This window comes from Cetorhinus maximus, chromosome 4 (assembly GCF_964194155.1).
Source record: "Cetorhinus maximus chromosome 4, sCetMax3.hap1.1, whole genome shotgun sequence".
Taxonomy (NCBI): domain Eukaryota; kingdom Metazoa; phylum Chordata; class Chondrichthyes; order Lamniformes; family Cetorhinidae; genus Cetorhinus; species Cetorhinus maximus.
In genome coordinates this window covers 47023442-47037227 of record NC_135882.1, presented here as the reverse complement: position 1 = coordinate 47037227, position 13786 = coordinate 47023442, and the positions used below count along the sequence as shown (strand labels likewise).

The following is a 13786-nucleotide window of genomic DNA, read 5'->3' as shown; positions in this document are numbered from 1 at the left end:
ATTTTCCCGTTTGTGCTGCATGTTCAATAATAAAAGGGTCTGCTGTAACTGTGCCTTCAGCTTGTCTCCATATTCTGTACTTCAAAGCTCAACTTGGCCTGTAGATTTTTTCTCTTAAAACATAATGTGTTCTCAGTGACACTGGTGGTAAAGAATGAAAAAGTCACTCTGCATACACTTCAATTTTCACCCAAGACAAGGGGGCTGCTCAAGTCAAATATTCAATCAATAAAATCTCTCATAACTAGGTCACATATATTAACACTTGGCTTAGCTGTTGGGCTTGCATGTCTTACCATCTGTTCCCTACCATTCCAATTTCATCTTCAGATTTGCTTTTTTTCCTCTCTAACCTTATTTCTCTTACTCTCACTCGCCGCTCTCCCCTCACCCTTGCTCTCTTGCACCCCCCCCCCCCTTCACTTTCTCTCTCTCTGTTTGCTCTCTTTATGCTCTCTAAGAACATAAGAAATAGGAACAGGAGTAGACCATTCGGCCCCTCGAGCCTGCTCCGCCATTCAATAAGATCATGGCTGATCTTGTGTTTCGATTTCCACATTCCCATCTAACCTTGCCTAACGAGAATCTATCTACCTCTATCTTAAAAATATTCAATGACCCTGTCTCCTCCACCTCCTGAGGCAGAGAATTCCAAAGTCGCACAACCCTCTGAAAGAAAAAATTTCTCCTCATCACTGTCCTAAAAGGGCGACCCCTAATTTTAAAACAATGCCCCCTAATTCTGGACTCAGCCACAAGAGGAAACATCCTTTCGACGTCCACCTTGTCAAGGCTGTTTAGGATTTTATATACTTCAATCTAATCACCCCTCACTCTCCTAAGCTCCAGTGGAAGCAATCCCAGTCTGTCCAACCTTTCCTCATAACAACCCACTCATTCCAGGTATCAATCCAGTAAACCTCCTTTGAAACACCTCCAATGCATTTACATACTTCCTTAAATAAGGAGACCAAAACTGCACACAGTATTCGAAGTGCGGTCTCACCAATGCCCTGTATAACTGAAGCATACTGTTCAATCCCTCCCATAATAAAGAATAGCATTCCATTAGCCTTCTTAATTATGTGCTGTACCTGCATGCTAACTTTTTGTGACTCGTACTGGAACACCTAGATCCCTCTGCACCTCAGAATTATGCAGTCGTTCTCCATGTAAATAATACTCTGCTTTTTTGTTCTTCCTGCTAAAGTGAACAACTTCACATTTTCCCACATTAAACTTCATTTGCCAGATGTTTGCCCACTCACTCAACCTATCTATATCCATCTGCAACCTCCGCATGTCCCCTTCACAACATATTTTCCTATCTATCTTTGTGTCGTCTACAAATTTAGTGACCATGCGTTCACCCCCCCTTACCTAAGTCATTGATGTAAATTGTAAAAGGTTGAGGCCCCAGTACAGACCCTATGCTCCCGCCCTGACCGCTCCCCCTCTCAAATACTCTTGCTGTTTCTCTCTGCCCCAGAAATATGTGAGAGTATCTCCAGTTGTATCCTTTTACATTGTTTTCTTCGTTGGGTATTTTGTGCCTTCCCCCACCAGCTGCTTTGTTTCATTGCCTCTGACTCACTTCTCCCTAGCAATGTGTTTCTCTCTGCATGTGCCCTGCTTAACCTCTGCTTTCTGGGCATGCACACTCTAAACCTCCCCCTACATGTCTCCGTGTCTCTTAGCAAAGTTTTACTGTGCTTAATTTAACTTGGTAATGCTCTCAACTCTTAACTAGAAAGTTGTAGGTTCAAGCTCCACTCCAGAACTTGAACGCACAATCTGGGCTGACACATGATGGGGTGCTACATTGTCAGAGGTGCTACCTTTTGAATCAGACATTAAACCCAAGGTCTCTGTGTTTTGGTGGGCATGAAAGACCATCTGCACTATTGAGAGAAGAATTGTGATGGCCCCTCGGTATCTAACTGATGCCTTCCCTTAGCTAACACCACCAAAAAAGATTAGCTAGTCCTTCACTTTGCACTTACACCTAAAAATGTTAGTTTTTTGGGTGCCTTCAGCATACTGTTTGTTTTATATTGCGTGTAGAGGATGCACTCAATTGCTTTTCTTATTGTTTGAGATCAGTGATATTTCATAAGGCCACTACTTCTGCTAGTTGAAGACACGCTTTTAAGTCCTGCTTTACAATCATCATGTGTACATATTTTGTCCTGATGATTTGACAAGCCAGAAATTCAGGAAGCTGACCACTTATTTAGATTCCAACTAGCATTTTCAACCCCTCATACGTTGTCTGCTAGGTAAACAGGAACAGTATTTTAATTTTGAATTGAAAGCTTTCATGCTTTGTATTTGTGCCTCCAGGGCACAGCTTGCAGCTCATTTCTCATTCTGCAAGTACTGAGGTAAAGGGTATCTTTTCCATAAATCCCACCAAGGGCTTTTGTATGGGTCTATTTTTCGATGCCTGAGCATCCAGCAAGATTTAGTTCAAGCCTAACTGGTCCTAGCTTTTGCTTGTTACGTCACAGAGCTAAACTGCAGCTTACTTTCCCATAGGGTGTGCTAGTTAACACAACAACTAAGTTGGCCACTTTTAAGCAGTGTTTTTTAATAGGGAGGTGATGTGAGGCTGTACTAAGTTATTGTTAAATCTATACATGCAGTAGAGAGTTATCCAAATATACTTTCTTTTCCTATCCTACTAAAATGGCGTATGTTTATGTACAGTCTACATTACACAATGAAAGAAAAGTTTCATTAGGTTTTGGGTTATTCAAACACTCTTAGTTTCATTAATAACTGATGTTTCTAATGGTATGTGCTGCCTATATATTGCTTGCCTTTGTGGAGCAAGGGAGAGCCTGTGGCTGCACATTTCAGAATGAGCCAGATGCTGATATTCTTCTGCAATAAAGTTTTATCTTTCGGTGTAGTTACACAAGGTATATGTCCTGTAGGTTCAAGCCTAGATCTAAGTTCTGATTTCATAATGTATGTGGTTAGTCTTAAATGTGATCCGCTGCAGTCATCTTTGCTGATGGTTTTAGTTCTGCATTGACATCCATGGTTGTGCTGGTTCTGTGTTGGAACATATGCCTTGTTCAAATAAAGGGCAAAAAAAACAGTCTGCTTCTGTGAATTTGAAGTGTTCAAAGCATTTAGATTCTGGCATGAGTTTTTCCAAACAACGCTATTTTACCCTGGTATCAACCTGATTAAGGTAAATAGTACTGGTATTAAATAACAGCTCAGAAAATCTAGTCTTTGTGTTGTTAGGATCATCATAAAATGTTGAGCACATACTTAAGTTAAAAGTATACACGCTTAACCTGCCTACCTTGTAAAGAAACCAAATATTTATTTTCCTATTTAAAACAAAGCTGCAAACTTGTAGTAGATGGTTGAGACTGATTGAAATCATAAATCAAGCCTTTAACCTTGGGTTTGCACCTGATTGTTTTTAAAATGGTTGTAGGCTACATGTCCGTAGTTGTAGAAGTAGCATTTCTAATAGGAATTTCTAATCACCTTAAGCAATTTTATAGATGCTTTTGCAGTTTAGACACAATGTTTCTGTATTTTATCTTTTGCCCCAGATTTGAATCATGATCACAATGAGAAGTGATCACACAATCGAACTTATGAATTATATAAATATAAAAAAGTAGTAACCTATCAGGATTTTCTAATGGCATATAAATCACAATCGTAAAATGTTCACATTTTTACCAGTGTCATAATCAATCACGAGATGAGGCATCCATCGCTCCATAAAGGAAGAGCAATGGCAACATGCATTTATTTGGTGCTTTAACCATAGAACAAGTGTAGAAAACTATAGACCAGTTTGCTTACTGTAGATGGTAGGAAAGATAATGAATCTTCAATAGGAAAACATCTAAAAACTGAGTAGCCATCACAGATTTGCAAAAGGTAAGCTCATATTTTTACCAACCTTATTGAATTCTTTGAAAGGGTAGACAAGAGTAAAAACTTGCAGAATGGCCACATAATTGCAAAGGAACTTCAATATAGATAATTACAAAGTAGTATATTTTGGCAGGAAGAATAAGGAGAACAGATACTCCTGGAAAAAATAAGTGTCTAAATAGGATAGAGGGACCTGCGGAACACTAGCAATGCAGGTTAATAAGACTATTAAAAAATACAAATATGGCTCTGGGCCCATTTCTTAGAGGGATAGAATTGAGAAGAAGCAAAGTTAAACACGTATAATACTTTGGTTAGACCACATTTTAAGTACTGTGAGCAGTTCTGATATCCGTATTATGAAAAGATTATAGAGGCACTGGAGAAGGTGTAAAAACAGAACTGAGACATATCTATCATGAAAAATTGAACAAGCTGGGGTTCCTTTCACTAGAAAAGAGAAGACTTGAGGGGTGACCTGATAAAAGGCCATTAAGATGAAAGGGTTTGATAGGGTAGGCATAGAGAAGGGGCCAAAATCCTGGAGCTCCTTCTCTAACAGCACTGTGGGTATACCTACACCACATGGACTGCAGCGGCTCAAGAAGGCAGCTCCCCACCAACTTCTCAAGGGCAGCTAGGGATGGGCAATAAATGTTGGCCTAGCCAGCGATGCCCACATCCCATAAATACATCTTTTGAAAATGGAGAAGGTATTTCCATTTGCAGTGATGACCAGAACTAGGCACCAAAATATGAGGCAGTTACTAATAAATCCAATGGGAAATTTAAGAGAAGCTTCTTTACTCAGAGCGTGGTTGCGATGTGGGACCCGCTTCCACTGGGTGTTGTTGAGGTGAATAGTATAGATGGGGGATACTGGATATGCATGAGGGAGAAAGGAACAGAAGGATATGTTGACAGAATTAGGTGAAAAAGAAAGGGGGGAGGCTTGTGTCGAGCACAAACACTGCATGGCTGTGTTGGGCTGAATTGTCCGTTCCTGTGCTGTAAACACTATGTAATACTACTGTGTAATGCAGAATAGAATTAAAAGGAACAGAGATGAATTTAGGATTGGCCCAAAAAATGGTGTTTTGAATTTGTGCCTGCTCTGTAGATACCTTGCTGAGTTCAGTGGCCTCAGTTGCACTGATAAGCAGTGAGTATCTTATTTTCATGAAAATTGATTTAGTGATCTATCGACATTTACGATAGTGTGAACTGAGGGTGTAGCAGTGGAACCCCATGGTGACCTGAACTGGACATTTGGGCCTTTGCAGATGTATTTCTTCAATCACTGAAGGCGGGCCGAGTTAACACGAGATGAGGTGAGCCTCGGTTTGAACCTTTAAGGTACTTTATGCCACAACAATGTGAACATCTCAAGCAGTGGTTGTGGTTAGATTCAGTATGTTCAATCTATCAAACCTCCATTTAATGATAAAATAATGAACATACAATGCTAACCTCTTTAGTGGTTTGTCTTGCTAGACCAACTGCCCTGAATTCTGACCTAAGTCTGCTTTTTCTGGGCCTTCCAGCCATGGCAGCTTCTCTCGTGCAAATACTAGACTGCCATTTACGTTATTTCCTCCTTATTACCATTTCATGGACAAACTGAGATCAAAGAATTTTCCAATGAGTGAGTTTTCCAATAACCCAAACCGACCAACAAATCATTTATCATTTAGTGCCTGTGGAGAAACAACTTCCCGTTCGATAGATTAACCCTTCATTGGGGAAACTTTTTTAAACATATGAATACACGTTGCTTTCGAAAAACCCAGCATTAACGGAACTTCTTTGCAATTCCTTTCTGAGAAAGCATGATCAAAAAAATCTTGAAATGTAACAAATGGCATTTGAGATGAGGTCTAATGGAGGAAAGAGTAGATTTAGGGTGGAGGAAGCAGCGCCCAGGTAGATAAAAACTAAACTAGCTGTGGTGAGGCAATAGCTGGGGGTGAGAGGGATGATACAGCCAGAGTCAGAAGGGTGCAGGAAAGATAGCAAGTCTGTGGGTGATTGTAGCAGTAGGATGGGTTAGATCATAAAGCTTCAAAGATGAGGGAAGAGTTTTATAGTTAATTTACTGGAAACAGAGAACCAGTCTAGGGCTATGATAATAGAAGCGATGCATGAACAGGATTTAGTGCGGAGCAGGATATGGGCTGGTTGGGCTTTGTGGGGTGTGCAAAATGGCGGGGGGGGGTCAACAAAAGGGAGTATTGGAATAATCGGATTAAGGGGTGACAAATGCAGATAATGTTTTACTGGCAAAGGATTAAAGTAGGAGTGGATGCAGGGATTGCTGTGGAGATTGTAATAGGCCATCTTGCTGATTGAAAGAACATGCAGTTTGAAACTCAGCTCTGGGTCAAGTTGGACAGCAGAATTTTGCAATGTCTCGTTCGTTCTGAGCAGGTGGATAGGGAAATGTACAGAGTCTGTGGTAATGAAGCAGATTTTATGGTGGGGGCCAAGAATGATGGTTATGGTTCTTCCTGAAGCAAGTTGTCATTCATCCATGACTTGATGTAGATAGCATTGATATGATTGTGGAATTAAGAGAAGTGAAGGTGTAACAGCCGTGGGTGTACCTACACCAGTTGGACTGCAACGGTTCAATAAGGCGTCTCTCCACCACACACTTGAGCAATTAGGGATGGGCAACAAATTCTGGTCTTGGTAGCAACATTTGCCCCACCCCATGAAAGAATTTTTTAAAAAAATTTCAGTTAACCAGTACCTGTGGATGATGTCATCAAGGGATGGCATAACAGATGAGGAAAAGCGAGAAAACCAGGAGTAGATCCTATGGGGACTCTGGTGTTCAGCGTGAAAGAGAAATCCTTTCTTGAAATGCACTGCCTGTGTTAGGCCTTTTGAAGTGATCTCACCCAAAAATCATTCCTCGGAAGTTAACTATGTGGGAAAGACTGGAGGATCAATCATGTCAAACACTATGGGAAGCAGAGGCGCGATCATTCATTACTTTGACCAGGTTGATCTCAGCAGTGTACTGAATGGGCTTGGTGTCAATTTTAAAATTTAAAATTATATTACGACTTCAATGTAGGAAAATGACCCAGGACGCTTCATAGGAGCATTTAAAAAATAAACTTCCATTTAGATTATACCTTTCGTGATCTCAGGATTCCTAAATGCTTTACAACTGGTAAGGTGCTTTTGAAGTGTAGCCAGTGTTGTAATGTAGTAAATGCAGCAACTAATTTGTGCACAGCACGCTCCTGCAAATGTGATAATGACCAGGTGGCTTGGTCATGTTGATTGAGGGATAAATATTGGCCAGCACATTGAGGATAATCCCCCTGCTTTTCTTTGTGCGATGGGATCTTTTACGTTCATCTGAGAGACAGACAAAGTATTGGTTTAAAATTTTATCTGAAAGGCTGCACCCGCACCAGTACATTCTCAGTATTGCACTCATATGCCAATCTAATTTTTTGTGCACAGATCTCTAGCATAGAACTTGACCCCACAACCTTCTGATTCAGAAGCGTGAATGCTACCAACTGAACCACAGTTGACAATCCGATTTTAAAAATTGACACCAAGCCCAAGGAAATATTAGAGTGAGTGATTTTAAAACTTAGTCAAAGAGATAGGTTTGAAGCATGGTATTAAAGGTGGAGAGGTTTATAATGGTGGGGTGGGGGTAGCAGTGAAATTCAGAGCTTGGAGCTTAGATGGCTGAAGACATGGCTGCCATTGTTGTGGTGAAAGGATTCTTTACTTTTGAGGATGCACAAGGGACCAGATTTGGAGGAAAGCAGTGCTGGAGGAAATGACAGAGCTATGGAGGAGTGAGGCCATGAAGTGATTTGAATGCAATGATAATTTTAAAATTAAGGATTTGATGAACTGGAAGCCTATGTATGTCAGTAAGTTCAAGGGTGATGGGTGAATGGGACTTGATATGTTTGGTGGAAATGGGGTGTGGCATGTTCTAGGACCATAGCAAGGAAAGGAAGGTTAAAAATAAAGAATTAATGTATGAATGAGGAGCAATGATGTGATTTTGAATGAGGGAGATACACTGAAGAAAGGTTATTAATTATGTCAGCTAGTACAGGAACCTGGAGCAGTAGCTGAATGTTAGGAGTTGGATGGAGGGGTTTAAAGGAGTAGCAGGTGGATCTTTTGGACAAGTTGAGTTTGGAGAGTGAATGCAGGGAGAGGAACTGGAGGAGGCAACTGCGGATATGAACTCGAGTCTGAAGTATATCCTAAGCCACAATAACCTATGAATTACTTTTGTAGTGCAGATACTGTAGGCAAACATGGCAGTTAATTTGTGCACATAGCAAGATCCACAAAAAACAAATTAACGAATGATCAGGTAAGTGATTTTTGGTGCTGTTGATTGAGAAAGGGATGTTGAGTAGAATATTCACGAAAAATACCTGCTCACCTTTTGACAAGTGCCACGGGATATTTTGTGTCCATCCGAGCAGGGGATGGATCTTCAGTTTAATTTTTTATTCGAAAGCAGGAGTATAAGAACAGAAGATACATTGCACTGCAGTGGCTGTACCATACAACACCAAATAACGGATAGGAGAGAAGATCACTGATCACAATATTGTTAGATTTAGAGTAGTTATGGAAGAGGAGGAGGAATCAAATGTCAAATTACTCAACTGGAACAGGGTTAATTTCAGTGACTTGAAAAGAGAACTGGCCCAAGTGGATTGGAATCAAAGGTTGGTAGATAAACAGTAAATGAGTAATGGGAGGGCTTGAACAAGGATGTAGATTGAGTACCGATAAGACACACTGCCCAAAGCTAATGATGACTAAAAATATAGAGGTTGAAACAAAACTGAAAAAGGAAGCTTTTGATAAATATCAGGTTCATAATTCAGCAGAGTACCAAGCTGCATGCAAAACGTACATGGGAGAACTGAGAATAGAAATTCGAGGGGCAAAGAGAGCATGGGAGAATAGATTAGTTTATGGCATAAAAGGAAACCCAGAAACCTTTTGTAAACCTATAAATAATAAAAGGTTAGTCAAAGAAAGGGCAAGAGTCAGTTAGGGACCAAAAAGGAGACCTTCCTTGGAGGCAGAGGTACTAAATGAGCACTTTGCATCTGTCTTCAGATAAAAGGAATGCTACCAATTTCACAGTAAAGGAGGAGGTCATAGAGAAATTGAAAAGGAAGTATTTAAATAGTTGGCAGCACTCAAAAGTAGAATAGTCACACAGTCAAGATGGAATGCATCCTTAATTACTGATGGAAGCAAGGATGAAATTTGTGGAGGCCCTGGACACGATCTTCCAATCCTCCTTAGATAAAAGTGGGCCAGAGGACTGAAGGGTTTCAAATTCTTACACCCATGTGCAAAATGGCGGAGGGGTATGAACATGAAAACAACAGACCAATCATCTTAACATCAGTGATGGGGGAAACTTTGAGATAATTATCAGAGACAAAAGAAATTGTCACTTGGAAAGATACGGGTTGGTAAGTGAAAGTAGAACAGATTTGTTAAAGGCCAATCATGTTTGACTGGGCTCTTTGAAAGAACAGAGTGGGTGGCTGAGGGTAATGTGGTTGATGATGTGTATATGGATTTTAAAAAAACATTTGATGAAGTACCTTGTTGGCAAAGTTGAAGCCCATGAGATTCAAGGGCTAATGGTTTTGTGGATACATGATTGGCTATAGGACCACTGCTCTTTTTCATATTAATGACCTGAATTTGGATATACTAGGACATAATTTCAAAGTTTGTAGATGACATAAAACTTGGAAATGTAGTACACGGTGAGGATAGTAGCACACTCCAGGAGAACATAGGCTGGCACTTTGCAGGAATGAGAAGCAATATAAACTACATTCTGCAATTTTTACAGGATGCAGAGAGACCCAGGTGTATATACACAAATCTTTGAATGTGAAAGGACAAAATTAGAAGGCTGTTATAGAGATATATAGGAATAGAGGCATCGAGTACAAAGACAAAGGAATTAAATGTTTATAAAACCCTGCTTAGGCCCAGCTAAAGTATTGTGTGATCAATTCTGGAACTTTTGGAAGGCTGTCAAAACCATAGAGAGATCGAGAGAATGCAGAGCAGGATTACTAGAATGTACCAGGAATGAAAGCCTTCAGTTACATGGAGAGACTGAAGAAACTGGGGTTGTTCTCCCTAGAGTAGAGGCAGTTAGGGGTGATTTGATTGAGTATTCAAGATTGTGAAGAGTTTTGATTGAATAAGTAAGGAGAAACTTTCTACTGGCATAATCATCGGGAACAAGAAGACACAGATTTACAATGATTGGGAAAAGAACCAGAGGTGACATGAGGAAAAAAAAAATTACACAGTGAGATATGATTTAAATGCATTATGTGAAAGATCGATTGAATCAGATTCAATGCTAACTTTTAAAAGGGAATTTTGGATGAATAATTGGAGGAGGAAATTTGCAGGGGTATGGGAAAAGATCAGGGCAGTGCAACTATTGGATAGCTCTTTCAGTGAGTTAACACAGACATTTTGAGATGATTGGCTTCCTTCTGGCATATATCATTCTATGTGCAATTTATTTGGCTAGTATGCTTTGTTGAAGGTTGGTGCTGTGGTGATAAAATTGGAGCTTTGATTACTAAACCACATGAAACCGCATTGTATAATTTTTATTTTGTTGCCCAATAGGGGTGTTCAAACTACAGTTGTGACCTGTGAAACTCTGCCCTTTTTGTCCTTTATTTCTTTCTTACTGCTAATGCTATTACAATTTTTTTTGGCATGGAAGTTCCCAAAGGTGTCTTTTTAATGCCTCATTCGGAGATAAATCCAAAATCAGAATTCCAGGGAAGGCCATTCAAAATCTCGATCCTGTTTCACTGTTCAGTTAGATCTTTTTCTGATCTTCAGGCATAAGCCTTGTTGGGGTGGCCAGTTTATTTGGGCAGCAGTACAGCCTGGATAAAAAACAAAAAGAGAAATACCTAGAAAAACTCAGCAGGTCTGGCAGCATCGGCGGAGAAGAGCAAAGTTGACGTTTCGAGTCCTCATGACCCTTCAACAGAACTAAGTAGAATGAGGACTCGAAACGTCAACTTTGCTCTTCTCCACCGATGCTGCCAGACCTGCTGAGTTTTTCCAGGTATTTCTATTTTTTTTTTGGATTTCCAGCATCCGCAGTTTTTTGTTTTTATATTAGTACAGCCTGGATGTTGGGCAGGACCCTACCCTGGGCTGTGGTGACTCCTCCCACCAGCTTGTTGAGTTCCTTGTCGTTGCAGATGGCAAGCTGCAGGTGGCGGGGGATGATGTGAATCTTCTTGTTGTCCCGAGCCACGTTGCCGGCCAGCTCAGGGATTTCGGCTATCAGGCACTCAAGGACGACAGCCAGGTAGACGGGCTCCGGCCCCAACACGCTCGGCATAGCGACTCTTGCGCAGCAGCCGGCGGATTGGCAGACCTGTGCCTTAACTTATTCACCTGCCATTGATTCATATCACTTGACACAATTAACTAATGAAAACTTGTTGATCTAAGACTTATGAAAATTTCAATTGACTTAGAATTCTTAGCCTTTTGGAAGAGAGATCCAGACTTGCACTACTCTGTGTGAAAAACTGCTTCCTGATTTCATTTCTGAATAACCTGGCTTTATGTTTTAAGATTGTGCCCTTTTCTTCTGGATTACCCCACCGGAGATAATAGCTTCCCTTTATCTACTCTTATCGAATCCTTTTATCATATTATGGTTGGTTAGTATCAACAATTTGATGTTTGCATGTTAATGAGAAGCAAGATTTGAACTTTGTAGGTGACCTGGTCAGAATCCATGATATACTCCCAGGTGGCCAGTGAAGACAAAGGGCTTAAGCCTTCAGTTATTACTCAAATATGCTGGGGTCATGAAAGAATTGAAATATCTTGAGTGGTGTACAGCAAAATGAAATTAGCCTTTAAATTGCTCCTGTACAGTCATTGTTTTATAATGCACAAGTATACTGTAGGATGCAAGAGGTTTGGTATAGTTTTATGCCTTTCATTTGTCTGGCTTCACGGTGAACACAGCCTCCCATGGAGCTAGCCTGTGATTAATGCCTCTCTGTCTGCCTTAACAATGTGATGCTTTCGTTTTTAAAGTTCTGTAAATTACTTGAACCTTTATTTGGGCTCTTGACAAGAAAAAATTTTGGTAGACAATAGTTTCGGTGTAACAAATTAAGATTTGTTAAGTAATGAAGCAATACTTAACAAATGTGTGACACACAGCCTTTACTCTACAAAGCAGCTTTGGACCAGGTCCACGCTACTTCTGGCCTGACTTTTTTCTTTTATCTATCTTCCTTCTTCTGTGTACTTGTGCAATTGTGTACTGTATCCTATTGGAGAACCCTTTTTCTCCCTGTCTAGCTCTGGTGTCCAGGATTTTTCCTATATTTGATAAAAACAATTGACTCATACCATTCAAAGCACATTCCTGGAAATGGAACACAGATAGTGTTGATCTGGGGTCAGACACAACACTAAGGTTACAAACCATCTGCCTCAGTTTCAGACAGTTGTCAGGGATGGAAATGGTGGTCATGGAACAAAGTTTGTACAGGGGACCAAAGACAACGATTTCAGTCTTCCTAATATTTAGTTGGGGAAAATTTTTGCTCATCCATTACTGAGGTGCAGAGTAACAAAGCAAGGTCATGTTTAAGCTACATGGTGCTCTGATCAGGCCACACCTTGAGTACTGCACCTAGTTCTAGCCACAAGACCTAGAGACAGCGCAGAGAAGAGCCGCATAGCTGTCAATGGTCTGAGTATTATCATTTTTCACTGTTGTGTAAAGAAACTGTGAAGTAGTGGAAGGATTTGCAAGTTGATTAATAGTTGAAAGGCCATGGTGAAAACCTTTGGAAGTCTCTAGTTCAGAGGGAGGTGGATGCTGAGTCATTGAATATATTCAAGATGAAGTTAGATATATATTTGGACAGGGATTTAGGAGTATGGTGGGGAAGTGGTGTTTTTTGGAAAATTATACTTTATTCAAAAAATATCTAGGAGAACATTACAAAACATTTCTAAATTGCCATCACAAAAAGTGCAATCATATTCAACTTTTACACATGAATCATGAGGTGCTTCAATGCAATCAATGAATATTACAATCATTTCAACATGGTCATTACAGACAGTGCAATGGTATTGGAGTTATCAACGTACATAATGTTGCACTCTTGAGGTGTTTCAACACAACTGTAATACAATTACTATTCAATGCATACATACAATGTGAGGCGTACAGCCCAAGGGGTCTATACAATTCCCAGCTCCTCGGTGCGCTCTGGCAGAAAGGTCTTAGACAGTGACCTTTCCCCATTGCGGCGGCTGCCCCAAGCTTTAGTGCATCCCTCAGCATGTAGTCCTGGATCTTGGAATGTGCCAGTCTGCAACACTCAGTCGGGGACAGCTCTTTGCACTGGAAGACCAACAGGTTCCGGGCAGACCATGGAGTGTCTTTCACCGAGTTGATGATCCTCCAGCTGTAGTTGATGTTTGTCTCGGTGGGGAAGTGGTGTTGAGATAGAAGATCAGCCATTACCTAATTGTATAGCAGAGTAGACTCAAGGGACCTATTTCTTTTGTATGTTCCTTCCACAGCCATAACCATTATACCAGCCAATAGGGTGGTTAATCCTACACAAGGGTTTTACGAGCTGTCACAATACGTACAATGATGGGGCGGGGAGGAAGAAGCATCAGAAATGGGAAACTTTACTATCTGTCTAGTTAGATTACTCATTTTCTTCCATGCAAGCTTAATTTTCTTGAAATAATTTAATTGACACCCTGCTACACATCCTGTCAGACTTTATTTCTACAC

The 13786-nt window shown here is 40.5% G+C and overlaps 1 protein-coding gene across 3 annotated transcripts in view; it reads left to right on the top strand.

The window, feature by feature from the left end:
• The window catches only part of cdk13 (cyclin dependent kinase 13), a 91096-nt gene that overhangs the window by 63905 nt on the left and 13405 nt on the right, over positions 1 to 13786 (top strand). The window lies entirely within an intron of this gene.